Raw genomic sequence first — 26162 nt, 5'->3', positions numbered from 1 at the left:
ATTTGATATTGCAAGTCATAAGATATATGACGGGAAATAGCGGACATTTTTTCTCGGTCTTATCCTGAATTGGAAATTAAGGGCAGATCTGGGTTATGCACTATAGGTAATTTGGACTGTTTTTGAGGCAAAAATTAATAGCGGTGAACTTATGGGCTTTTTACACATTTTTAGTGCCTTATATGCAAAAGTGATAGCCCATTTAGATATGACTTCATTAGCCGGATTTAGCACATTAGCAGGTTTTATTTGCTAAATCCAGCCAAAATCTACCAGATTTCCTATAAACAATAAATCCTCGTATTGAGTGGATTTGTTTTAAATCTGGCATAAATCCTCGTATACAACTCTGTTTTTTGCAACATGGTGCTAAATATACAAAAAGTTGCAAGCTGACACAAGAAAGAAGGTAGATGCATCGGTGAATTGCTACACTAAAAATAATTTAGAATGTAAAAACTTGTAAACAAGGCGGAAAAATTAAATTTGTTTAATATTTACGGTATCTAAACGATACAATAATTCTTTATTTGCTCATTAGTTAGCATTAGTAGCATAATGTGCTAAAATATCAATATTAAACAATGAGTTTGTAATTTGCCGTATGTTCTTTGAGACGAATTCAATTTACAAAAAATTCTTTTGACGTTTCAAATTCGATCAGATGGGCTGATGCATCTACTTTTGTAATTGTGCTATGAACAAAAATCAGCTGACTGTCATTTAAATCCTCCAAAATGTATATCTAAATGCAATGAGATTTGTACTGGATTTATTAAATCCAGTCGAGGATTTATGGCTAGTCTAAATGAGCTATAAGCTAAAACAACGAATTACACAATAGAATTCGGATATAGCGAACATCGGTGATAAGAAACTACGTTTATAACGAACAAAGTTTTGTGTTCTCAAAGAATTTTTGTAAGTATTTCGACACACATTCAACTTCTTAAAATGACCACGATTATAACGAACAAAAATTGTCACCTGCGATTGGAATTTATTACAATTTGGTAGGATTTACAGGCCCGCTTTTAAGCATAAACGTATAGCGACGAATTTAAGCACTGTTTCAAATATTTCAATATATAATATTTAAAAGTAAGCTTTAATAAGAATTTTACAGGCGAACAGGTTTAAAATGAACGCCGGATGTAACGACCAGACTTTGTTGTTCCTACAACCTATTCTTATTTTATCTATTTTATTCATACCAACCCAATGAACGCGGTTAAAAAAGGTTATAATTAACTAAAATATTAATCAGCCAAAAGGTTTTTATAAACATTCAAAATATTGATATGTTCAAAATATTGATACGCGAAGAGACCTTTATAAATATTATTTTTTTTAAAGGACCAACTAAAACAAGCGATCATGATCCGTAGTTAGAACGTATTACAGATATAATTAACAAAAATGTTAACTCCGACACGTCTGTATATTTTTACAACACAAGGTCAATATTTCCTTTCTTTTGGGGTTTAATATTTTCTTCACCAAACCAAAAATGAAAAAAAATATTTTTTCTGCAAGGAGCGCACCTTCAAAAAAGTGATATAACTTAAAAAACGCAAAAAATCGCAACTTGAAGATATTCCAGGTTGCAGAATTTCAGACAGAGTTGGACAATGTTGTAAAAGTCTAATATATAAAACTATAATTTTGTAACAAAAAAATCTTATCTTAAAACAGAAAGAACACACCGCCACAATTCCACTGAATATCATATCTACATATGTATTTGATTATTACCAAACTTTAACAAATTTTGTTTAAATTCTGCTCTAAGTTTTAATTTTTTTTTTATATTTTTTATTTTGCCTTCGAAATTTTGACTTTGCCTTCGAATTATATCGCGAATTTTAAATATTTTGAAAACAAAATGAATATCCCTATAATTTGACATGTTCTTTTTTTCAAATCAAATTATAAAACTCTCGTTGTTTAAAGCGCAAAAATCGACTTTTTGCCAAAAACCTGTCCAAATTACCTATAGTGCTATGGTGGAATTGCTCGGGTTAAGCAGCACTAAATATGACCACATAATTCTATTTACCATAGGGGAAATTTGTAACAAAGGCAATAAGATCCGAAGATTTTAGGGGAAAACGCAAAAAAGTAGCTGTATTCTGGGACAGCTACCAAACAAAATTAAAGGAATATAACAGAAAATAACAAGAAGCACCAAACGAAACTCCTGGAAACTATTTTTTGAACAGGTTGTTGGCGTAAACGACGTCTCAAAAATCAAAAAGTTTAAGGATCTTAGATGATGAGGGATTTGAACCAATCTGCTATTCAGACACTAAGGGGAAAGAATTCAAATCTTCTTCATAGGAGGGCCGAAACGGCACTTAAAATACCTTACAAATTGGCCAGACCGTGCGGTCTAAATGTTAACTCGAAAAAACCGAAATAAGGCAATAAACATTTCTCAAACAGTACCAAGGGAGTAATTCTAGATATGAAACATAAATGGAATGACCATATTCAAGAAATGGCTAACAAAGCTCACAAATTTTGGTCAACCTCTAGGAGGGCCATAGGCTCAAAATGGAAGTTTAATCTTAGGATGATACACTGGTCATACAGAAGTGCAATTAGACCGATTCTAACATGCACAGCTGTAGTCCAAAGTCCAAATAATGTGTTGCTTAAGTATTAGCGGAGCAATTCAGGTTAGGTATGAAGCAGCCATCGCAGCTATAAGACTTAAGTCGATGAGCGAGTGAATCTAAAGCGACCACCAAACATACCACCAATTCATACTACCGATAACAGCGGGTGAGTCAATAGATCATATTTTATCCGGCCGTCTAACTGAAAAAAATGAAGTTGGTATATGTGAAGTATTAATACCAGACAGATACATGTGGAGGTTACGGGTTTGCGGGACTGCGATAGGGGGAACGGGTCTGAGTCTTTATATCATAGAACCGGATATATCGGTCCACGTTTTGATATAGTCCCCCATCGAACGATACCTCCCGATTTTCGGCATTTTGTAGGTTGTGGCCTTAATATCTCACCGATATGGCTGAAATTGTCGAAATCGGTACACGTCTTCTTACAGCCTCCATAGGACGATCCTTCGGTATTTTAAAGGTTCCAGCGTCATTATTAAACCGAATGGATGGCATTTGGTATGTAATCTTCGATCGGGGTGTAAAACATTACGGAAGAGAATTATCAGTATAGTCCCCATATAAGGGTACCTCCAGATATTCCGTATTTTCAACCGAAATGGCTGAAATTTGGCATTTAGTCTTCTATGAGTACAGGTCCACATGTAACAGTAGCCCCATAGAATGATACTTACCGATTTTTGGTATTTTGAAGGTTTAAGCTACATTTTCTTAGCGAACCGAAGTGTTTGAAATTTGGCATTAAGTTTGAATTGGGGGCTTCCAAATTTTCCTCCAGAAATTTTCCAATATATTGCTCATAGAAAGGTACCGCCGATTTTCGGTATTTTAAAGGTTTAACAGTATTATCCTAGAGGAATGGGTAAAATTCAGGATATATTCTTCTTTGGGGATGTACAACATTCCAGCGGAGAATTGTCGGTATAGGTATACGCTTTGATATAGCCTACATAGAACCAAGGCATATTTATACAAGGTAGAAGTGACAATCAGCTGTATTCTTACTTTTTTTTGTAAATTTAGTTTTCAAAATGTAATGCCCATGAAATTTTAAATTTGAAATTTGCTACCATAAAATACTGCTTTTCATCCTAAACGTGTAATAAAAATTAATTACGAGAGTTTTGAATGCTTTACATTTTGATTCAAATTTGTTCTATTTTAGAGGATTTTCAAAATGTATTTATGTTTTTTTCCTGCGAATTTTTTCAGAACGACCCCATAATTCAATATTTTCTTTGACATTCAATTTTCTATAACAACAATGTTGTTTTTGTAAATTTGTTAGTTTTTGTTTTTTATGCATTTTCCTTATATAATTTTGCCTTGCTTAGAACGGTACCTTCTGATTTTCGGTATTTTGAAGGTTTTTTGTCACATTATCTTACCGAAGTGGCTGAAATTTAGCATTTATTATTCAAACTTTCCCCCCAGAAATTTGTCAGTATAGGTTCACGTATTGATATAATCCCCATAGAAGAGGTATATTGGAAGGTACAACGATACCGCTCGATATCACTGCACTATGGTCTTAAATCCCATTTTTCTGGCCAAAACTATTCCTATGTAATTTTTGTATAGCCTGGACAATTTTGTACAATTGTTTTATCTGTCTTGGTAGTTTTCTATTCAACGACGCATGAGGTCATTGTGTGATTAGGGTCTATATTTAAAGATAAGAAAACTGTCGGCCATAAATTGTGTATTTTTATTACCCACGAAGCATTATGCCTGCTGGGTGCATAATGCATTTTTAGGTACATCGTGCACAAAATGTGCGTCTATTTATTTTTGTGTTAGATTTTAAGGTATAGTTGAAACAAATAACTAAATAAAGAATGAGTCTCTCTACAACCACGAGGCAAATAACATCTCGCGGCGGTTTCATTTTCTTTTTGTCCAGTTTTCTTGGGTGCACTTGTGATGAGATCGAGGAGTCGTCTCATCATTTGATTTTCTGTAAAGAAGTCTTCTTTCCCTACAGCCTCCAAATATAGCACGTACTGTGACGATAATGACTGATAACATTCTGCGATGCCTTCTACTTTTGATAAAACAGCTCTCTTAATCTTCATCCCAAAATTAAAAGACGCATCTGTTAGGCGCATTTGCAACCCAATCTGTGGCGGACCTGATTGGAACAGTACGGACTTCTTTCCAGACTCTTCCGATGAACTATTTAAGGTATTCACTTCAGCTACAAAGTCTACATTATCAAGACGTGGCACTTCTATGGGCACAAACAAACCCATAGTTTCCATGCCTTCCTCTATTATTTTTACCGCATATTGCACTCCCACAGCGAATACGCAATGATCGTATGTTACTTTTCCCATACGTCGGAGCTCCCTTTCGTTACCTAAAAAATCCTTTCTTGCTTCCGTGAAAGAACTAACTATTTTGGAACACTTTTCCCTAGTTTCTTTGGCTACACTGTTTTGAGCAATTTTGCTCATTTGTAAATATATGGACACTATCATTTGATGTTGGATGAATTCTTCGAAATTCATTTTCGCGAGCTATATTTTTTGTCACTTTATTTATTATTTTTTTTTTTTCTAGCTATAACATTGGCCTAACACAATCTTTGCTTCGACTGTGCGCCTTCTATAACCCTACGCGTAAACTAACACACTTTTCTTTCTTAAAAATGTGAGCCTACCACGTCACTACACTTAACACGAATAAACTACACCAATTTCTTTTTTTTTTTTTGAAATCGCGAACCTATCACGTCGCCTATCACAGCAGTATTTTTTTTTACACTACGTGAACTATCACGTCGGGGTCACCAAATGATGAGACGACTCCTAGTCTCATCACAAATGCACCCAAGAAACCAAAGGAAAATAAACTGAGAAAATGAAAACACACGCGTGAGCGATGTTGTTCATTTCGTTGCTTTAGAGAGACTCTTTATTTCCTACAAAATATTTAAACCTAAATCTTACAAATCTAATAATAACACACATACACATACATTCCGTTTGGACGCACATTAGAAATGCACGCTGCATCTATAAATACATTATGACGCCGTGCACACACACGTTGCACCGATAATGGAAAATACATATTTTATTATCGACCCTTCGCTATCTTTACTATTTTGGGTACGACATTTGTTCCATTATTTATGGCCGACAGTTGATTATTTTTAGACATAGATTCTTAGACGACATGCTTACAAAGAAATCTACCTGACTCTATTTACACAGAAAAGAGTCTTCTACAAAATTCACCATAGCCTTTTATTATTACAAAATATTGATTCAGAATGGTTTTCAGCCAAGATTTCAAAAAAATTTCCAAAATGCTTTGAACAGGGTGAACCCATTGTATATGGTCTAAACTAAAACTTTGAGCTATGTTGATGATTTTTGGTACGAAGGGTTTCAACCACCTGAGATGTCAAAATGTAAAATTTTAGCTGAATCGGCTTAAAATTTTGGCTAATACCTTCAAAATACCTTAAATTGGGGTACCCTTATATGGGGGATATACCCAAACGTGGACCTATGTCGACTGTGTTCGGTAGAGAAGTTCTCTGGTCACTCAAAGTACAAATTGCAAATTATCAAGAAACTTGCAAATTATCAAGTACCATCTGAATATCAAAAATATTTCTGAATTGTATATACTTATGTAGCTTATGAGTCATTTATCGCAACGAATAGCAACTTGAAACCAGATTTTTATTAAAGTACACCCATTAAACTAATTTTGATTTTTTTTCAACACCGCTCACTCTCACTCAAAATTATTTATGTTCAAAACAATTTTTGAAATTAATGAAAAAAATAATAATTTAAGAGGTTTTGAGAAAGGTATTGCTAACTTCGTTCTTAAACCGAATTTTTCTTCCGAACTTTTTGGAATATGAAACTACTTAATTTCCATATTTTAGATTTATTTTTTTTTTTTAATTTTCTTATTGTGATTTTATTACTACAGAAGTTATCACAAAAAATGCACATATAACTCTATTAAAAGCACAGTAAATAAATCTCAACTTTGACAACTTCTCGTTCAACGGTAAATGCAAATTTAGTACAAACAAACCTTGTTTTTGTTGTTTTTGAGGATGTCAAAAAATTGACTTTTGGCCAACAAATTCGAATTTGGAACCAAAGTGCACTGTAGCGACGGTAACTTGACATTTCGAATTTTCAATCGGTAGAAAACCTCTACGTAGAAAATAATCAATATAGGTTCATATTTGGATATATATCCAATTTGAAGTTACCTGTAGATTTTACATATATTGAAGATTGTACGCGCATCGTCTGAAGGGAATGGACTGAAGCATGATATTTCGGATTCTGAATGGGTAGAAATCATCGAGGTCGCATTGATATTAAACCTTGTTTAAAAGAAGTGATGTTCTTCAGTTAGCATATTTCACTTCTTCTAGGAATAAGCCTTGACGTTGCGGAAGAGCCTATTACTCGCATAAAGGTAAGGAAACTAATTGTTCTAATTTACTTCAATCCAACTCGTGGCGGAGGGTATAAAAAGTTCGACCCAGGCGAACATAACTCCGCAGGGTGGTTCAGAAATCGATTTTCCTGGCCAAACCCCCAATTAGCATAATTGTCATCACCGATTATCAATTTCCATATGGGATTCGAAAGTAAACATATTTTCTCTAAGGAAATCAAAATGTTAGGTCAAAATATTGGAAGGTGTGGGCGTGTTGCGCAGCTAAAGACCAATTTTGGAAAATACGGTATGTTTGCACATTTCTGGAGAAAGAAATAGCTATTTCTCGGAAACTATAACATATATTGTGTTCATTGTTTTTTGTTAGGTAGATAGGAGTGTTGTCTTTAAGAACCGTTTCAATAAGTTATTTTTCCTCAGGTACTAAATGCCTGAGAGTGTCCTCTTTTAGCCCATACCCAGCAAAAAAAGTCCTCCCAAAATCGTGGGTTTCGTAAGGGATTTTTGGCAGCCGTAACTACTCTCAAACCCCCTTTCTTCCCCATTATTTTTACAAGGGCATGTCGCACTCAGTTTGTAGTTATTTTATGACCACTAGAATAACTAGTTATTCTGTGGCCACTAGAAGTTAAAAAGTAAGGTGAAAAAATTCTATTTTTCACACTTCTTACTTTTATTTTACTTTATTTTATTTCGCTGTCTGCCCGAATTGAACCCACTAACCTCTGATTTCTAGCCAAACACACTACACACTATGCCACGCACACGAATATTAAGGGATGCTTAAGAACTTAAATGTGCAGTGCACATGTGCACCACGAACTGTTATTTTTTAATTAAAAAAAACTCGCGTGCCGACGGTGAGCGTTGAACACATAACCCTAGGATTTATAGTCGGACACACACTCACTGTGCCACCGTCGTCATTACTTAGTGAGGAGTAAAGTAAGTAGGTTTACCTTATAATTTTTTTAAGAAGTAACCCATTACTTTTCAGATTACTTGTAATGCGAAAAGAAGCTTGTTTACATTACTTTGTAATGGGTTACGTAATGACTACCGGATCCAAATTTTTGCTGGGTATATACTTTTGTACACGTCCCGATCCGACCGTTTAAGGTTTTTTACATTTATTGAAATTACATGGGTAAAAATGTTTGTTTTTTTTTCCATTAAAATGGAATTTGAATGTTTTTAATGCATCAGAAAGCTGATTGTGTTTTGTGTCGAACAAAAAGAAAAATTATGAAAATATCTCTGTCCGTTCGGTTACAGAGTTTTGACCTGGAAAAACGATTCTGAACCACTGTGCGCTGTTCTTAATTCTTATCGTTCAGAAATTGCAATTGTAAACTCGGATGTACGTAATCGGATATAGCCTCGTGAGAAGTCCGGTTAAAATAATTTAAAAATATTTTTGATGCGCCAACCAGGGAATTATTAATAACATGTATATTTTTCATTTCGTAACACTGCTTTCATTTTTTGTAAATATTCACACATCCAACAAAACACCAGGAAACCCTCTAACACTTATAACAATTAATAATTGGTAATCATAACTATCAAAGACATACAGACTAGAGAATTTAATTGCAAACGAAAGCAAACAAAGCTATTAGAAAATAAAGCCTAACAACTCTAAGATGTTGGTCAAAAGAAGGGGAGGGGGTGGTAAAAATAAAATCAAGAAGGTGTTTATGGTTGTACACATGCACATACATACACACACATAGCTGTGAATGTGTGAGTTCCTTATTATTTAATCTAAATGACGTTGTTTTTGTTGTTGTTGTTGTTTTATGATTGACAATATCTTTAAGGAAGCAAAACAACATAAACTAAAAATAAACCTACACACAAAAATAAATTTCTCAAATGTCTGTAAAGTGGCTGTGTTTGTAACCATTTCCTGTTTCCGGGAGAATGACACAGTGCTGAGAGTGCCATTGTATTTACCTCTATTGTAAAACATGCTCATTGTATGTACTCTCGGCTCGGCTCTGCTCGTCTCGACACTCTCTCTCTCTCCCTCTCTTTGACATTTGCAGAGAGCATAAACAAAGCTTTTCACCACTCTTAGCCAAAAAAGGACACTGTATGGCAAATTACCATAATGATATATAAGGAACATACGCACACATACACATGCACAGAGACAATCGAGTTCACGCGAGTCAACTCGTACAAATGGTTTGTTTGTTTTTGGATAATATGTTTTTTTTTTTTTTTTTTTTGACAAAGTACATATAATCTTTTGGTTTGTATGTGGCTGTGTGTCTGTTTGTAGTGTATTTCAAAAAGAATCACGTTTTTCATCACAAGAGTCAAATGAATTCATGCATTCTTACACCCACATACTACTATTAAATAGTCATAATGTTTGTTGGTACAGATGTTCGTACAGTCCATTCCATCATAAGGGTCGCGGGAGTGTGGCATGTTATGTTTTTTGCGGTTATGTTTGCGTGAGTTGGCGTTTCTGTTTGTTGTGCGATAACGAATCCAAAAATAAAATTATGAGTCTTTTCTCTAAGAATTTTCACTAAAAGCTCAAAATGTTTAATAATTTTTTAGCTTTGCTTTATTTGTGCCGACTCCCCCGGCATAGCTTCTGATCATAGTGGAATTTTAATTAAAACCAGTTTCCAGTTTCTTTATAATTTTTCAACGGGGTTTAAATTCCTCAGTCTGTTGTTGGTGTTCACTTCCTGATTTTTTCAGTCATGTGAAATTTCTCTACAAGTGGTATCGTACTATATTCGAAACGTCCTCCAACCTCGGCGATAAAAGGAAGGACCCACCTAATTGAGCTAAAAAAAGTATTGGGCTGCCCTCTTCTAGGATACTCTTGGCAATATTCATACAAATTTAGACAATGAACAGTGGTCGAATAAAAATTTTATCAATTTACACTAAATAGTGTAATATTTATTGAAGTATAAAAGCAGGTCAAAGTGACCAAACTTGGATTTTTTTCTCAAATTTTTTAAAGTTGTTTATTAAAATATTATAATATCCAAAATAACAACGTTTTTTTAAATACTTATTTTTTGTAATTGTAATGAAAGGCATGTGGAAAGAATTTAAAATGTTCAATGTCGCTAATGAAGTGCGCGTTTTATAACAATTGATGTCCGTACTTGTTGATGTTTTTCAAGGTCAATTTTACAATAAATGTTGAAAATATTTGTGAGTAACATCGAGTTGGGCTATGTACCTTATTATATCATAAAAAGGGAAGATTTTGTTTAATTTTGCATATATCTGGAAGTTAGGTAAGATATAGAGTTTTGGTGTTTTCTAGGACATATAGCGAACAATTTGTAGAATATTTTGATCGGATACGATCACAGAAGGGTCCAAAAGACCCCTTTAATAACTGTCTGAGGGTTAAAAAATATGAAAAATGAAACCAGCGACCCGAAAAACATAAGAATCCAAAGTTAGGTATAAATCCATTCATATTTAGAGTTTTGGCCAGGTTTTTCGTAAAATTGGCCACTGTGCAATGTAGCATATTATTAGTATAGCTAATGTACATACATATATATGTATATCGTTGTGTTTAAAAAACTGTTTGCAAGAGTAATAATAATCCCCCTACTTGTATAAATTATATGTAATATTACAACAAAGCTTAGACAAAAATTCTAAAATAAAACCACACTCATACGGCGAAGGCACATTACCATTGCACCTACATACATACATTCATATTTTTACTTTCATGCATAAATGAATGTGAACATATTTACGTTTCCTACTCCATATCGATGATTGTCATAGCAAGAACTACTGACTGGCCCATACATTGTGGTTGTAATTCACTACGTGACAGTATTTAGTAATGACAGTATCTGAGAATTGAAAACGAAACTGAAACATCACGAAAAAAAGAACAACGAAACAAAAGAATGCGACAATTTTACCTTAGCTAGCTGGGATGGTGACCTATTTCCTACACAAACAAGGTCACCAAACAAAACGACGGTTCTCACGATCCCACTAGTTGATAGAATTGTAAAATAACCAAACTAAAATGGGACACCAGTTACTAGTTCAGGGTGAATTGTCGACAAGCAGGACAGAGTAAAAGTAGATCACAAAGCTGGGTGGAAGTACCTCACAAATGCAACACAACGGAATACATTGCCGCACGAAAACTAGGTGCTAAAATTGCATTTGGTGAATAATTTCCATGTCAGCGTTTATTTAGTGGTATTTTGTTTGAAATGCTAGTTTAATATATAAATACATATATGGGCGCCTTATTGGAAATAATCAGTCGCGGATAATTTAGCGATGTGGATAGAGAGTCCCTGGGTCGAAGGATCATAGGCACTTGTATGGAAACAGCGGCCAAAAATATTTCCTTCTTATGTAGATATCAACACGAACAATTCAATAAATGTTAGTGTTTTAAGAATTAATAAGTAAGAAAGATTTTAAGTTCGGCCAGGCCGAACTTTTATAACTTCCAACACGAGTTGTATTGAAGTAAAATGAAACAATTATTTTCCTTTCTTTTATGAAAGTACTAAGTTCTTTTGCCACGCTAACTGAAGCGATATACCCTTTCTTTTAAACAAGTTTTTATACCAACAAGTAAGAAAGTATCAGTCAGCTGGGCTGACGGAGATATAGCCTCAGCTTCTGACCAAAAAAATTAATAAGCAAACTTCTGTATCACAAAGAACTCGAAATATTACGTTAAACTAAGTTTGGAAGAAAATTTTCAAAATGCACACTAGCCGGCAGTGTTGTTAGAGCTTTTGGACCATTATCTCAGAAAGTATAGACAAACTGCACCATTGTAATAAGGACAGCGAGAACAACATTCTGCAAAACAAATCAAATAGATCGGAGACGAATCCTCAAACTGCACTTTTCCCAAGTTTTGTGTGGAAAGTACCCGAAGGACGGGATCGATATAGCCTGATACATGACTGGATGAAATAATAAGATGTGCAAAGCTTTTAGGCCATTATTTCAGGAAGTATGGACTTGTCCCTGAAAAAAACTATACAATCGTAAAGGGGACCTCAAGGAAATCCTAGAGGATCTCTTAAACTTTTGTGTGTGGGTACCCGAAGGAGTGGAACGATATAGTCCAATATTACCATATAGTACAATATTAACATACAGGCAGACGGACGTATGTATATTGGTAAATCGACTCCAAATTGTCTGAAACGGATTTCGTCCAAACATACTTGAGGTCCAAAACTATTATTTCGTTAGCATAAATGCTGAGGGTATAATTATACATCGATATTTTCCACCCATTGAGAATTGGAAATACCATATTAGTCCATATCTACATTAAGCAAATTTCCTTGCGGCTATTGTCAGTTTGATGGAGAGGGAGATGAGGCATATGGTAACCCTTTGCCTTTCAACACCCTCTCTCATCGACAAACTGAATATTGCCGCAAGGAAATTTCCCTAAAGTAGATATAGATTCACAGTCAGTCCATTTGGACGATGTGTGTACAATAGGGTGACCCAAGAAACAAAATTTATTTTTTTTGGATTTCCTACCGCATTTTCACCAACATTTTCTAAATACCACAATTATGATTTGATCGATGAAAAAACTTTACCAGTTCATTATTGTGTCTAGAAAAGGTTTCTACAAAAAAATTTGAACGTCGGATCGGATTTTGATATAGCTCCAATATGCATATTAGTTCGATTTTGGGCCCTATATAGCTATATCAAAATCCGATCCGATCTTCAAAACAACCTTTAAATTACGTAAAATCCGGAGGTACCTTCACATTGGAAATATACCAAAATATGAACTAGTGTTGATAATTTTCTTTATGTAGATATTCTACCTATTAAGAATCCGAAATACAAAAATACAGTCACTACAGTAAACCAATCATTTAAAAGACTTCACCGCGTGCGATATCGTAGTACCTTCCAATCGGAGAACCCGAAATACCTCTTCTTTATCAAAACGTGCATCTCTACTCGCAATTCGTTCTAGGCATGTTTTATACCCAATACCGAATACTAAATATACCCATTCCGAATACTAAATATCGGTATGTTAATGTTGCTAAAACCTTAAAAATACCGAGAATTCCAAACGAATACTATGTGGAACAATTATATATATAGTATAATGTGGCAAAAACCTTAAAAATATCAAAAATCGGGAGGTACCGTTCTATGCGGGCTATATGAAAACTTAACCTTACCTTACCGACAAGTTTCTGGGCGAATATTTTGTAGACCCAAAGAAGACCAACTACCAAATATCAGCCATTTCGGTAAGATAATGTGGCTAAAACCTTCAAAATACAGATTATCGGGAGGTACCTTTTTATTGGTATTATATCAAAACGTGGACCTATATCGACAAATTTCTGATGGAAAGGTTTACATCCCCAACGAAGACTATATACCAAATTTCAGTCATTTGAATTTGATATTAACTCTTCAACCTTCAATTTAGGCCTTTTTCGCTGTTATCTCGGTGTCCGCGGAATTGTTTATATGTTTTCTTTGGTGAAAAATGATTAGAAAGGCCTGCTTTATCGACTGAAAGAAAATCGGCGTTAATATCTCGACAATTCGCGAAAATAACATGACTGTTCTATCCTGATGACCGAAAATAAATGCCAATTTTTCAAAGTACTATCGGAAAAATGATCAGAAAATCATTTCACGCAAAGCTAGAAACATAATTTTTTCTGTGTTTAATACGGAACATCGTAGACTTTAAATCCCTACAGGATTAAAACGTAGATTCATTAGTTTTGGGATAAATAAGCTAACATTAACAAAAATTTAGGTGTTCTTTTCTACTGAGGTCTTGGTCATTCATAATTATACCCACAGCCTTTAGGCTAACGAGGGTAAATACACTCGTATGCTACGACCAAAAACGTGTCTCGTCGAAATAACGATTTTAGACCCCAATATGTTTGGACGAAATTTGTTTCAGACAATTTGGAGTCGTTTTAGCCCGTCTGGCCATATCGTTCCACTCCTTCGGGTGCTTCCCCACAAAACTTCAAAATATTTCTGTAAAATAAGATAACTCTCGAAGGGACCCATCGATATAGAACGGGTTCGAATATGGACCATATCGGTCCTTTAGATCTGCCCAGTTGATAAATCTTCACAGATAACTTGCGAGAGTAAACCGAATCAAAATAAAACCAATAAAGAAAAGATCAAAGTCGGGCGGGGCCGACTATATTATACCCTACATCATTACGATCTCCATATAATTTGGAGAAATTTTTTCGAAATCAAATTGCGTCACATTTTCTAAATTGAATCAGAACTGAACAGAATTTGCGTGCTTGGTGCAGCGAATACCTGGGGAAAATATATATGGGAGCTATATCCGCTATTTCTAAATATGAACCGATTTCAATAAAATTTGGCAAAATTTTTTCTAGTCCGAATTTAGTTAAATTTTCCAAATTGCATCAAAATTGCGTGTTGGGTGCACCAAATACCTCAAATCGGCCTAACATATATATATGACAGCTATATCCACATCTGTACCGATTTCAATGTAAAGTGACAAACCGTTTTCCTTGAGCAAATTCCGTCACATATTTCAAATTTTATCAAAATGGGACACACATAGCGTGGTTGGTGCACAAAGTACCTAAAATCGGGCGAACTTATATATTGGAGCTATGTTCAAATCTGAACCGATTTCAATATACTTCACCAACTTTTTATAGAGCGAATTCCGTCACACTTTTCAAATTTCATGAAAATGTATACGGAGCTATATCCAAATCTGAACCGAATTTAGTTACACTTTCCAAATTGCATTAAAATTGGACATACATAGCAAGATTGGTGCGCCAAAGACCTCAAATCGAGCAAAAGTATACATATATGAGAGCTAATCCAAACCTGAACCGATTTTCACCAAAGCAATATCGTTCTTCCTATAGCTAAAAAATGATATTTTTAGCTGAATTGGACTATAAATGCGATCTATACGTTGCAAAAGGACGGGCGGACGGACTTGCATACAGACACAGAAAGCCATTCTTTGTATATGCTTAAAAGGAACTATGGGTCTATCTCGTTTCGTTTTGCGTGTTACATAAAAATGCACAAAGAAAACCCCTTCCCACAATGTGGTGTAGGGTATAAAAACAAGGCAATGGATAATACCGGATGATCAGATAGTAGAGATCATTGACAAGGTTGACCCATCATTGACAAGATACTGTCATTGTTTATTACAGCTAAGAGATCGGAGAAATGTTTGACATGGTCAGTTAACTTTTTACAACGAGTCAAAATTTCCATTAAGAACATTGGATCTCCATTGGAAGGTAGAAAATTGGCGACGGTAACAACTGAGATATCGTTTGAAAACGAAAACATAGTGTAGTTTACCTCCCTCGTTTATGGCGTTGAACATGATACTAAAGTTAGTATCTGAAGTGATGCTTCCAGGAGAGAGCATTTAGGCAAATTCAAAATTGGTTGATGGTTAAAATAAACATTCTCTCCACTCGTGTAGAGTTTTTAAATAAGCTTTAAAATAATAAAGAAAATTAGTACTAACTTCAGAAGTACAATACTTATAATAAGGAAATTTATCTTTATGTGTGAAATACTAAAATTATTGCCAACAAACGTGCATCCAATTGTTGGCATTTAAAAAGGACATAGTCACTTTGTGAAGCGTTCACTTTCTTGCGGAAAATCAAGTCGATGACAGTTCTTCATTTAAACAGCTAAATTATACACATTTTCTTATCTTCGTGGTCTTTTTTCACAAATATATGTATTTACATGAACATGCATATGTCTGTATGTATGTAAATATGTATACACATATATCCGTTGAAAGTTAAATTAAATTTCCTAACCACAATGATGACTTCCGCCAAATGTTGACAACGGACCAAAAGTAATTTAACTCTTTTCAATGATATCTGTATATACATACATACACATACAGTATCCATGTACATTAGGGATAGAACTATTTTTGAACGCATATACCACACCTAAGGCCCAATTCGTTCTTGTTTTCTAAGAATGAACGTAATGTAATGGTTAGCATGCTAGTCTTACACACAAATAGATGTGAATTCGAGCTTAAGCATACATAGGGTTAATATGTTTAAAGTTGAGTATATCTGGTATTTGTCGAATTTTATGAGTCGCAGATCCGACCACTTACACCCAGTTATGTGACAAAATTGATTTTTCCTTACATCTTGCATTTTGTTCTCAGGATAAAGAATTAAAAGTTTTTAATATTTTCCTTAGGATAGACAATGGATCTGTTCCAGAACTTGTAAAATCCTCTACTTTTATACTGTTTATCAAATTGCAAATTTTAAAATCTATTTTCTTAATTTCACTTTCGTGAATAAGGCTGTCAACATTAACTTACTCAACGCGACAACATTTTCTTGTGTTATTGAGGACGTGCCTTAAAATCCCAACCAGTCTCATGTTGGTTTAGATAATTTTCAAAATCATTTTTATTAATATCCGTTTGATTTAAGACGAGTGATCGAAGAATAAAGTTTTTTATTAGAATAACAAGTAAGAACGGCGTTATGTTCGGCCAGGCCGAACTTGTTATATCCTCCACCTATGCAAATGCATATATGGTTAGGATGGTCGTAGAGAAAATCTGATTAGACAGAAACTCGTTTAATCACAAATTTCTCTATTGTATTGTCTTGTCCGAAAAGAAATTTAAACAGAAAAATTGTACTTACAAACATGTTTGTACCTATTATTGAAATATTTGTTGCATAATTTTGCATATGTCATATGTTTCGATGGCAATTTAATCAGAAGCCAAAAATATGCCCAGTCCCAAAATTTTGCATGAACCGGACCGAAAATAGGGGCTGCATAAAATTCCGCTGTCTACTAATGTTAAAACTTATACGCCCCAAGAGTTAACATTTATTAATGTGTACAAGTTATGACGTTAGTCATACGCCCCTAATTATACCCGCAGCATTTAGGCTAGAAAGTGTATATACATTTTGATAGGACCACACACAATTCGGATAAAGTGAATATTGAGAGCTCCTCCCTTTACGACGGTCCATACTTCCTGAGATATTAGCCTCAGAACTCCATGAAACCCTGACGGCACCAACTAAAATGGCAAATCCGCAAGATAATTTTCGCAGGGAGGCAACAATTAAGAAACAAAACAAGGTGCAAAGTCCGTACCAATCAGACAAACAATTAGTTTTATTTGATAGACACGAAAGTAGTCTTCGGTGATAACAATGAAAATTGTGTAATATTTGCATACATAAGAAAATGTACCGCTCGAATTCCAAAAAGCCCAAAATTTAGATCGCAAAAGTAAGTATGCAGCGGAGAACCCTTGTGGAACTGTGTAAAAAAATTCTTTGAACAAAATATAACTAAATCTGTATTTAAGACCCTCACGAGGATATTAATTAGTTTAAATGACACTTATAGTATTTATAGTGACAAATCCACTGTACACTGGATAGTAAAACCCAGAATAATTGGTCATCTATGAATACAACTATTGTATCGACAAAAATCCTGGTGTTATGTCCTGTTTATGAATTCTAGAGCTCTAAACTTTTAATACGGGGTGATATTGATCCAGTGACAACCTGTTGATAAAACGGGAATTTCTTGAAGGAATCCCTTATTTTTAAGGGCCATAGTCCTTTTGACTATTAATCCTTAATCCATACACTTAAGGACTTTCGTTTTGAGTTAATTTCTCACAAATTGTGCCCCTTATCATATTCCCTTCAAAAATAAATAGTAGGAGAATCTCATGTTCCGTTTTATGCCCTACAGTTATACTGACCTACTAGCCTTTTAGCAGTATCTGAGATGCTTCTCGTGTCCCTAGTGTCTAATGTACTACTAATGTCTAATGAACTACTTTTAACTGATCCATTTATTTGTGTTTTGGTCCTAAGTGGAGCAAACTCAGCATTTCAGAAGATTTTTGAAAAATCGATGCTTTATAAAAGCCTTGAAAGCTCTGTATTAAAATTTTCAAAGAGCTATCGTGTCCTACAGTGATGGTGGAGTAACACTGTAGGGCATACAACGGAACTTGAGATTCTCCTACTATTTATTTATGAGAAAATTAACTCAAATTAACTTAACTCTAAATTAACTCAGTGTACGGTGGATTTGTCGCTATAAGTACTAAAAATGCGGTTTAAACTAATTAATATCCTCATGTGGAACTTAAATACAGATTTAGTTATATTTTGTTCAAAAATGTCAAGAATTTTTTACACAGTTCCACAATGGTTCTCCGCTGCATACTTAATTTTACGACATAAATTTTGGGATTTTTGGGATTCGAACTCTAAATTTTCTTATGTTTGCAAATATTATACAATTTTCATTATTATCACCGAAGACTACATTCGTGTCTCTCAACTAAAACTAATTATTTGTAGTTTTCAACAAGTTATAATGTTTTTATTCCTAACTCATTTTGGTTTCAATTCTGCATATTAACTTTTGCGACAGACTGTATATAGCCTATGACAGTACAAACCCACAATATAAAGAGTGATGGATCTAAAGAAGGCGTTTCCAATGACAGATTTAATCATAACAACCCACACCAATAAACTTTTGGACCATTATCGAGGAAAGTATTGAGAACACAAATATATCGCTGTAATAGACACCACAAAGATTGCCCGATGTAAAACACTGGACGAAAAATATATGTTTTGCGCAGCAGGTGTATAAAGTAGTGACCCTAACTATTGTGTCATTACGAGATCATTTATATCAGGAAGTATTAGCTTCCCCTAGAAAATATTTATTTTTTAGTCATGATTACAAGGACTACCCACGAGAAGTGGTTTTAAACTGGATTTGAAAGTAAATAGTTGAAATTTGAAAAATAGCAAAACATGAAGGAATGATCTTAGTTAAAATGTTACTTCTTTCGATAGTTATCTTGTCCACCATAAGATGGCTTATTGCGTTATCGAATTAGTACCAATTTTTAGTGTGCATCATTCGATTTTTATGTTGCATTGTTTTATGTTCGAAGCTATAATTTTTTAGAACAAGCTCATTATTATGAGAAATTTTAACCTTCTTGCATGAATAGTGGATGGCGCTAAGAAGAACTAAAAGAACACCACTTACGCTAAAATAAATTTGGAGGAGTGCATTCATAGATATGATATGTAGTAGAGTTGTGCCAAAGGAACTATATGGAACTATCCAGTTCACTTCGCAGTTCCAATGGCCAACATTTTTTCTTTGAACAAACTGCGTATACTTACTATCACACGTTATATTTCATGATGTTACTCATACGTTTTGGAACTAGTACAAGGAACTAGGAACTATATTACCCAACTCTAATATGTAGAAGTGCCGCTGCACTACATCTTTTTCTATAAATTTACAGAGAAATTTTACAAGAGAGCGTACGGGTAGGAAATAGTTCATTTTGCTTGCACAACACGCGGCTAGGATGGAGTCCATTTTGCATTCACAACAAGTCTGTTGATGTAGTGATTTAGATTGAATTTAAAGGCTTCCTTCGTAACGTGCAAAATATCTCATAATAAATAAAATGGCATTTGTCATTTATGTTAAACAAAAATGTTAATAAATTCCCTGTAGGAAATGTCAACAGTGAATCTATACTGACTGACAGTACTACTGACAAACTGTAGACAACTCATGTAATTTCCTATAGACATTTTGTATGAACGTGTCATTCGAAAGTCAGTAGTGACATTGGAACTAATATGTCAGTAGTAAGTCAGTATAGACATTGGAGGTAGTGAGTCAATAGTTCATAAAGGGTCATATGGAGACATTGGTACCAGATTTTCACTACTAAGTTTTTTGGCCTATTTGGAACTTTTTATAGATTAAAAAGCTATATAGTACGTTTAATAAAACGATGAACTTACTCTTTTGTTTAAATAGTATATTTTATTAAAGAAAAAACATATAATATTGAAAATTCTAAAAAGTACGAAAAGTATTGCAGTTGCGTTCAGTATTTCCAGCGATACGGGACAATATATTTATTCGTCAGGCACCACATTATTCACTAAAGGTTCCGCGAAGTTTTACCGCAAATGTTGTCAGCCGCCTCAGAATTTGTATTTTGACATAGAATTGTCTATTTGTTGTTATAATTTTTTTTGCTCATACTTGTTCTTATTAAAATTATATACCTTAAGTTTAATATCTCGTTATATTCACGCTATTTTATTGATTTTTCACAAAAACGCTTTTTATTTTATACCAAACAATTAGGAAAATTAAGAAAAAAATATAAGATCCAAACATATGATCGTAGGAATTGGGTTCCTAACAGAATGACGGATACTTATCTACTGAATTTATTACGGGGGATTCTATAAACTTTAAAATGTTAAAAATCTCATCGGATGATAATTAACCCACTTAAAGCCACTGGTCGTTTAAACGCCATCAATAATGGTTGCAAAAATTGATGTAAAACTTGGATATTTTCGAACATTTTTGTGGGGTTTTTTGCGTTTTGTTATAGTATTGTCTGTTATCTGTCATTCCATACTTATAAAGCTTCATTTGGCCTATGCCTTTTCCAACAATTGGCCTAAAACGCAAGCAATTCAAAAAATCGATTTTTTGTAATTATCGACTTTTGATGAAAAATTTAAATATGCGATAAAAATTTAATCATAAATGTTACATTCATGTAAAGTCAGTGATTTGTTAGGAATCTTGTAGTCGATTTAATGAAACAATTAAGCCCAAAATGTGTCATATAAGTTGTCAGTTCCATTGACATCTGTCAAATAAATTACGCATTTGTCCTATGTACTTGTTTTAAGTGAAAGTGTAAAGCGGGCCTTACTTTGTTCCTTTCAGTTCACATCTCATTGGTCAAACTCAGGAAGTTTAGGGCTATATCCCCCTGACTGTGGAAAATAGTCTGGTTGTTGGTTACATTACGTTGACAAATTGTCTTAAGCGACACATTTCTTAACATTCATATTTATTTCGTTCATATGGTGCTATTTAAAAAACTTATATCCCTAATGTTCATTCGTACACACAAGTATGTCTACCATGGCTGTATATTTGTTGTAAGAATCCTTTAATGGGCTAATTAAATATATAAAAAAAGATTACTTGAAGAATATTTTGTTTAAATTTTTTACATTTTATTACATGCAGATGTACATACAATGTACTAAATACATATTTCAGACAAACCGTCGTATTTAAAATTGAATATAACTTTTCGGTGACATGGAATGAATTTCATTAAAAAGGCATGAAGATTGTTTGCTATGGCATTCATGTGAGTATGTTTGTTTATTTGTTTTCTGTGTGTTTTATGTGAAATTGTATTTTGCGAATTGACACCATGTGCTTCACATCACCTACCTACACTTATATACTACATATGTATGCTTGCACATGTGTATGTGTATTTATTTGTATGAACGTTTAAGAACAAATGTGTGTATCAAAATTTACACTTGACCCACCTTTTATATACTACTGCTTTTTCTTGTTGTCCCTTTTTCTGCAATCTTTATCTTATTCTCCGTTTTCTTTGTTATTGCTTTTCTTCTTTCAGCAGAAGAAAGTGGCAAACAAAAAAGAGTTTTGTGATTTCCTGATTTTCTCTTGTAAACTGGAACACGTTGTCATGAATACATACATGTATGTACGTTTGTAAGTATGTTTCTATATACCGTTGTATGTATGTTGTCGTGTCTCTGTATCTGCGTTTCCGTTTTGGCGTTTTTTGTATTTTTTTCTTCGGTTGGCGTTGAAACCAAAATGAACAAATTCTTTATTTATATATGAACAACATATGTAAGAATATAAACTCCGATGTACATATATGTGTGTATATTTTTTGTTATATTTACTGATATCGTTGTTTCTGTTGTTGTTGTCGTTCCTTATTGTTGGTTTAAAATTTAAATCGTTTTACACAAATGATGAACTTTGAACTGTACAAACATACACATACATACTTGTATAGGCATATGTATACAAAAGATACACTCTACTGACGGAATGAATACACGTGTGTCATATGCTTTCGCTCATGGAAAACAGGAAAACAAATCATACACCACCATTCACCACAGCGCCATTACGATAGCTTTTATGCTATTGTACAGAGTGAACGAGGAGCCAGCGCGAGTGTGAGAGAGCAGAGTCCCATCATGTTGTTCATATGTATGTCCGTTGAAATGTGACAAAGAGCTGCTTTATTAGACGACAACTCGTTGGATACAATGTTTACTACTACTACAGCTAGGTATGTTTGTTTGTTGCCGTTCCTGTTGTTGTTTCAGTTATTTTCTTTAGTGGGGGACGGAAGTAACACTGACAGCAACAGCAACTAAAGGCAGATGTCATAAAAGAAGGAACAAAACAACACGGAGAATAATGTAAGGAAATCAAATGGAATTAAGTTGTATGCTCAGCACAGCACAAATGGTTATGGCAGCGGCTCAGCAGCAGCGAAGAGACCAGGCATACACATTAATAACAATAATGAACTATCATCAGAACCAGGCTTGTTGTTTTTGACAGATTCTACAACAACTTCTCGCAGACATTGTCACAGTTGTTATTGTTTGTTACTCCGCTGAGTATGCACCAAAGAGAAAGAGATTTGCAAAGACAATCTTATAGATGACAGACGACGAAGGCAATGCTGCCGTATACGTTTTCGGAAAGGGAAGAGACAAGGTGGCGAATTTATGCTTTTTCATTCATATTCTCCATTACTAGCCACATACACTTACGCATGCAATCAAGCACCCTCTGCACATTATACAATCAATGCCATCACAGTGATACTATTGGCATCAGCACCAACAACAACACCACCACCATTATTATTGTTAGCACACACACACTCGTCCACCACGGCAGACTCTTATGCTCTTCTCCGAATCGTTTTTTTTTTTTGTATTTCTCTCAGAGTGTGCTTTTTCCGTTTTTCTCTCTATCTCTTTTTGAATTTTTATTTATCTCACCCTGACCCACCAGCTACTATATATTCCGTCTCAGCTTGTCTAGCGTATATTCCGTTTGTATTTTCTTCATTAACGGCCACCAAGAAGTGTATGTATGAGTTTGCAAGTGCGTGTCTAAGATTTCATAGCATATTTTTAGGAGCGACACTTAAATATATCACTTTTTCTATTTTTGACCATCACAAACTACCAAGCGCATAATTTGCTTCCTTCTTTTTGTGAGATTCTTTCTTTTATTTGGTTTGTTCGTCGTTATTTGGTTGTATTTTTGGTCGTTCGCGTTTCTTCCTTTCGCATTCGTAGGAAATCACTTTCACTTTTATTGTTCATGGGAACTCGTTTTAAATACAAAACGTATTATTTGGTCGTTGTTTTTGTTATTATTGCTGTTGTTGTAGTTGTTGTTTTAGTAAGTAATTATTACATTGGAAGTATTATTAAATTTTCAGAATTTTACACGCACACACACTTCCAAACGAAAAGAAAACGATATTTGTTTAATTTCCTCAATTTTTTCACTTGTCACAAATTTATATCTTCTTGTGTTTTCACTATACAATACATACGCACACACACATGTATATGTAGAACGATTGTGTGGCTGATGGTACGTTTCCTTATACGTACGTCCGTATATTATACAATATTGAACTCCTACAAGATTTCACTGTAGTAAGTAGGAAAAAAAAAGAACGAGCACAAGGACTGAATATGTATTTTTTCGATTTAAGGTGCGTGTGTGTGTCTCACCATTTCTTCTTTTAGCAATTTTATTCAATTCACACGTTTGCGTTGCATTCAATTATTTATCAAAACTTTTGTATTTAATTTGCAATTGGAGAAAGAAAAAAATCATTACATCCAAAAGTTAGCAACACTTTTTTCACGCACACACACACACAAACAGCAGCAGCATTTAGCAATTTTAATGACAGCAAATCTGTTTTTTACCGCAGCGCACCAAAATCGTCAACGACCACAACGCACGAACAGCAGCCACTGTACTCATCAGGCTCTATCTATTTGACGCTTAGTTTTGCTCCATCTGAATGGAAGTGGTAACACGAAGCTTTGCTGATTTCTGTTCAGCGAGCTTTAGACTATTCTCTTGTGTTCCTCGCCTCTCTAACAATTATTCAATCATAGCGTTACATTGAAAGCTTTTTATGGATATTCACCACACTAAGCGTGCACTTTTCAAATGTAACGGAATTTAAAATGTAGGTAAAATATATATTTCATTTTTTACTGCATCAGCCTTATTTTACTGAAATAAGACGAAATCTCGAAACAAGCTTACAAAACTTCCCCTTATTGTTGTAGATGACATATTACTGGATTCATTTTGATTTTTGGCAATCATTTGTTTGTATGTAAATGTACCTGTATAAAACTGATAAGTTTGGTACAGACATTTCCTTCTGTAGAGACGAGCAAAGTAATCTGGTAACGGATACCGATAGAGTATGTACTCAGGTTATAAACAGAGTATTTTTCCAAAATGTTGCTAACGAAGAATACTGTACTCCGTCCCGCCGGGATGAGATAAAGACAGTAATAAAACAGCTGCAGAATAACAACTCCACTTGAGCTGATGGCTTGCCAGTCCCGAAGCGACACGCTGATAAGGTGTATGCAGTTTTTGATTTTACTGTTTTGGATGTTATTGTTCTGATTGCAAGTTTAATGTCCGTAAAGACGTGTTAAGTGTAGTATACATTGCCAGTTTTGAATGTCGATTTTTCGCAATTATCGATAACAGTCCAACCGTCCAACAACCACAAAATATTTTGTGGTTTCATGGTAAAGAACTGCAAGTGCCGTCTTACATTAACTGACATTTTTCAAGACTAAACATTATTGATTCATTCAAGCCATTCGCACAAACTAAGCCGAATCATTCAAATCACACAATGTCTTACATAAACGAGTTCATAGTTCATGTAAGACATTGTGTGATGGCTTGTAAAGGCTTGACCACATCGATCACAAGCTGGCAACGTGCCATTTTCAAGCTTGTGGTCACTTGTGCGAAGATTGTGATCATTAGACAGCTGAATTTTATGCAACCCCTATTTTTGGTCCGATTCATGTCAAATTTTGGGACGGGACATATTTTTGGCTTCTGATTAAATTGCAATCGAAACATATGACATATGCAAAATGCATAAATTTTTGCATGTGCAAACTTTATGCATTTAACATATTTTCTTATGCAACAAATATTTCAATAATTCGTTCAAAAATGTTTGTATGTACAATTTTTCTGTTTAAAATTCTTTTCATCCAAATCAATAAAATAGAGAAATCTATAACCACAGCCTCAACCTTGAAAATACCGAAAATCGGGAGGTATCGTTCTATGGGAGCTATATGAAGGCCTGACCCTAAACTGACAAATTTTAGGTGGAAAGTGGTTTACCCCCAAGAAAGACATAATACCAAATTTCAGCCATTTTGGCGGGATATTGAGGCCAAAAACATCAAAATACCGGAAATCGGGAAGTACCGTACTATGGGGGTTATACGAAGACGTGGACATATACCGACAAATTTCAGGTGGAAAGTGTTATACCCCCAAGGAAGACTTAATACCAAATTTCACCCATTTCGGAGGGATATTGAGGCCACAACCTTCAAAATACCAGAAATACAGATGTACCGTTCTATGGGGCTATATGAAGACGTAGACCTTTATCGAGAAATTTCAGGTGGAAAGTTGTATACCCCCAAGCAAGACTAAATACCAAATTTCTGTCATTTCGGAGAAATATTGATGCCAAAACCTTCAAAACACCGAAAATTGGGAGGTACCGTTCTATGGGGGTTATATGAAGACGTGAACCTATACCGAGGAATTTCAGGTGGAAAGTTTTATATCCCCAACGAAGACTAAATACCAAATTTCTGTCATTTAGGTGGGAAATTGAGGCTACAACTTTCAAAATACCGAAAATCGGGAGGTACCGTTCTATGGGGGCTATATGAAGACGTGGACCTATACTGCCAATTTTCAGGTGGAAAGTTTTATACTCCCAACGAAGAC

General features: G+C 34.5%; 1 protein-coding gene across 3 annotated transcripts in view; it reads right to left on the bottom strand.

Annotated features, from left to right (window-relative positions):
• The window catches only part of LOC141394505 (uncharacterized), an 84704-nt gene extending 60194 nt beyond the window's left edge, over positions 1-24510 (bottom strand). Inside the window, exons 1-2 of one of the 3 annotated variants that reach the window (XM_073969030.1) lie at positions 23867-24126; positions 21602-23783 (exon numbers count right to left, since the gene is read on the bottom strand). The gene's annotated coding sequence lies outside the window, so the exon portion shown is untranslated. Of the gene's footprint in view, positions 1-21601 lie in introns of all 3 variants that reach the window. The other 2 variants (XM_073969031.1, XM_073969029.1) reach the window with 2 other exon arrangements.
• Between the last annotated feature and the right edge of the window lie 1652 nt (positions 24511-26162).

The sequence above is a fragment of the Musca autumnalis genome, unplaced genomic scaffold (genome assembly GCF_047663935.1).
Source record: "Musca autumnalis isolate F117 unplaced genomic scaffold, ASM4766393v1 scaffold_2, whole genome shotgun sequence".
Classification (NCBI taxonomy): Eukaryota; Metazoa; Arthropoda; class Insecta; order Diptera; family Muscidae; genus Musca; species Musca autumnalis.
Note: the sequence above shows the minus strand (reverse complement) of the source record. Positions and strands in the feature narration are given on the sequence as shown.